Raw genomic sequence first — 3525 nt, forward strand, 5'->3', positions numbered from 1 at the left:
ATGGAAATGAAATAAAAACATGTATTGACTAGCACCATTATTGAACTTGTAGCGGACTTGATGCGGTGAACTCTTAATACCCGGAACCAAAAATTGTGCAATATACAATTTGGAATATTTGGAATATATATACATATATGATACCGAAACTTTTAACGACATACGCTTTGACTTTAAAAATAAAAAGGTAAGTTAATGGAATGTAATCAAATATTCCTAATAGTTTGGAAAACACCGGAACAATGGCAATTTTTTTTTAATATCCATATACCATATATGTACATATATGTATAAAAAATATTCAAGTTAGACCATCTATTTAAATGTTATAAGCTTCTAAAATAATCACCGCTACATAATTTCCCTGAATAAAGGGTATCTAATAGTCGAAACACTCAACCATAGCTTGCTCAATTGTCGTAATGTTATATTTACATACAAGTGGGGCATCATTTCAAGCTCGCTATAAAGCCTTGGAATCGAAATAAAGTTAGTTAAAGCTCTTTGTCCTCAAGTTGGCGACCATGAGAATCACCAAGGTTTCCTCCACAACAAACGGACAGTATGCGGTTGAGCATTCAGGAATATTTAGTTTCAGACTTGGGTGCAAACAGATGGTGGAGATGGGTGGGATGGGTGAGATGGGTGAGATAGGGGGACTGCAATTAATGCATGCAAGTGCCCGCAGATCCGGATCCAACTTCTGACCAACAGGACAAGGTCCCAAGAGGACAATGTCCAGCTTTCCCATTCGCTTGCCGCGGGCCAGGCCAAAACTCTTGCAAAGTTAGCCAAACGACATTTTTAATATTTGATGTGGCTCTCCTTTCTGTCTGTGCTGTCAGCGGGTTGTTATAGTTACACACTGAAGAAAACGTAAATCCAAATATCAAGTATTCCTACTACTTAACATTTTTTTGGCTTTAGGAGAAACTAAGCGGAATAGACACATATAAGAAACACACCTATAAAGTTTTGGAAAATCACCTTTGTATCATATATTGTTTTCAGTGTCTTTAAGGGCTCATCACTTTACTTAAACATGTATTCAAATTGTGTGGTCCACCTTTAGAGCACTTCTAACTTTGTCCAGCCTTGCCAACCTCCGAATGAGGACTTGTGTGCGGGGGAAAAGTTGTTTTCCATGGATGTTTCATCTCACAGTCAAGCAGTCGCCAAGCAGTGCGTCAAGCAGTCAATTGCAAAGCGCCTTGAAAACTGTTGCATACTTAAGGGAGCCAAAGGATTAACTACCATGCAGTTATGAGCATGGTAAACAACTTTTACTTATGTACTTTTCTTATTTATTGCCTTGCATTTTTTTTATTTCTTTGTGCATCCCATGTAAATCAAAACGTTTGCCAATGAACTAGCAAAATGGTCCCCATACTACGGTTTTGGGAAAAGGAACCAATGTGGATCAGTGTTAGAGTTATTTAAAGTACTTACTAAAACAGCACGAATCAATTAGAAAATTATTACTTAAAAGCATTATTATTTTCATATTTTACTTTTTTACGTTTTATTTCATTCATTCGTTCTTAGTTTGCACAGTAGAGTGTCTGCATTTGGACAAAAGAAAAATACAAATAATGTGTTACAAAAATAATTGTATTTTGCCAAGTTTTTTTAATTAATAAGCACAACACTTTATCTTTTAGATTTTAATAAAATGAAAGAAGTATCCGCATAAAAAAACTTCTTCTCGTAGAGTAAAAGGGTATACTAGATTCGTGAAAAAGTATGTAACAGGCAGAAGGAAGCGTTTCCGACCATATGAAGTATATATATTCTTGATCAGGATCAATAGCCTAGTCGATATGGCCATGTCCGTCTGTCCGTCCGTATGAACGCTAAGATCTTAGGAACTACGAAAGCTAGAAACCAAAATCCTTTTTGCCACGCCCACTCTTACGCCCACAAACCGCCAAAAGCTGTCAGTGTTGAAATGTGTTTCGTTTTTTAAAACAGCTTTGTCTTATACGCCAAAACAACTTCGAGGGCCATATTATTCTTTAAGTTTTTTAAATTAATTATTTGCATCTATCTGTAAAAAAATGAAAAGGTACTAGAATTGGGTCAAAAATTTGAAATATATCTAAACTTCTATAAAGTTCTCTCTGTGAACATCGATTTTCCTCTAAATCACATTTTGGTCATCTAAAAGTTAATATTGTCCCCGTTACTCGTAGAGTAAAAGGGTATACTAGATTCGTGAAAAAGTATGTAACAGGCAGAAGGAAGCGTTTCCGACCATATAAAGTATATATATTCTTGATCAGCACCAATAGCCGAGTCGATCTGGCCATGTCCGTCTGTCTGTCCGTCCGTATGAACGCTGTGATCTCAGGAACTACAAAAGCTAGAAAGTTGAGATTAAGCATACAGACTCCAGAGACATAGACGCAGCGCAAGTTTGTCGATTCATGTTGCCACGCCCACTCTAACGCCCACAAACCGCCCAAAGCTGCTACGCCCACACTTTTGAAAAATGTTTTGATATTTTTTTTTATTTTTATATTGGTTTTGTAAATTTCTATCGATTTGCCAAAAAACTTTCTGCCACGCCCACTCTAAAGCACACAAACCGCCCAAAGCTGTGTTTAAGACTCTCCTTCTCCCTTCCACTAGCTGAGTAACAGGTATCAGATATTCGGGGAACTCGACTATACCATAGCGTGCTCTCTTGTTTTTATACTGTTAAGTTTCTTTAACTATTTCTTCTGCAGCAATGGAGTTCATTATTTCCGCATATTTTTGTGTTTCTTTACCACAGGATCGGCCCCATTGGGGAATGGAGACTTGGGGACATGGGGAAGTAGCCACGCAACTAGTTCGAGCACGGTCAATCGCCACCTCCAGTACTGTAGGTATTCATTCAGTAACTAAGCGGACTTCAAAGCGTCCTGAAAAGTCCTGCATGCGTGCATGGGTGTGTGTGTGTGGCTTTGGAACACAAACAGGTGGACTTAATCCCTTTTCAACAGGTCCTTGCTTTATTTTTAACTCGTCGCCCGGCCACGTGTTTTGGGGTGTGCAAGCGAGCAGTACAACTTCTCTGAACGAAAACTCATTATCCCATCGGCATTATAACGGTTTTCATTGAGTGAAATGAAAGTGGAAATGAATTTCAATCGCATTCAAGCTGTACTGTACATAAATGGCAAACAAATACTTACGTCAGTATGATGCAGTCCTGAAGTCTGGAAAATATTGACCCATTCTTTTACCTGTTATTATTTGCAATTAAATTGAAGTTTTTCATATTTGCGCCCAGAGGCAAATCAAATAAAGCGCTTCCCTTTTGGTGACCACAGCGTTCCCTTTATTGGATTGTGTGCCGACAATTAAATGCTCAATTTTGTTGACTTAATTTATGAGCCAGGACTTGAGTGCGGATGTGGCTGTAGGATTGGTGATGAGGTTGGTTGTGGGCGTGGCAAGTGCATGTGCAAAATTAATTGCAGGTCCTTTGCTCATTTCGTTTGTTGGCCACATCCTCCTTCCGCTCCACTTGCGCCTAAA

The sequence above is a fragment of the Drosophila santomea genome, chromosome X (assembly GCF_016746245.2).
Source record: "Drosophila santomea strain STO CAGO 1482 chromosome X, Prin_Dsan_1.1, whole genome shotgun sequence".
NCBI lineage: Eukaryota > Metazoa > Arthropoda > Insecta > Diptera > Drosophilidae > Drosophila > Drosophila santomea.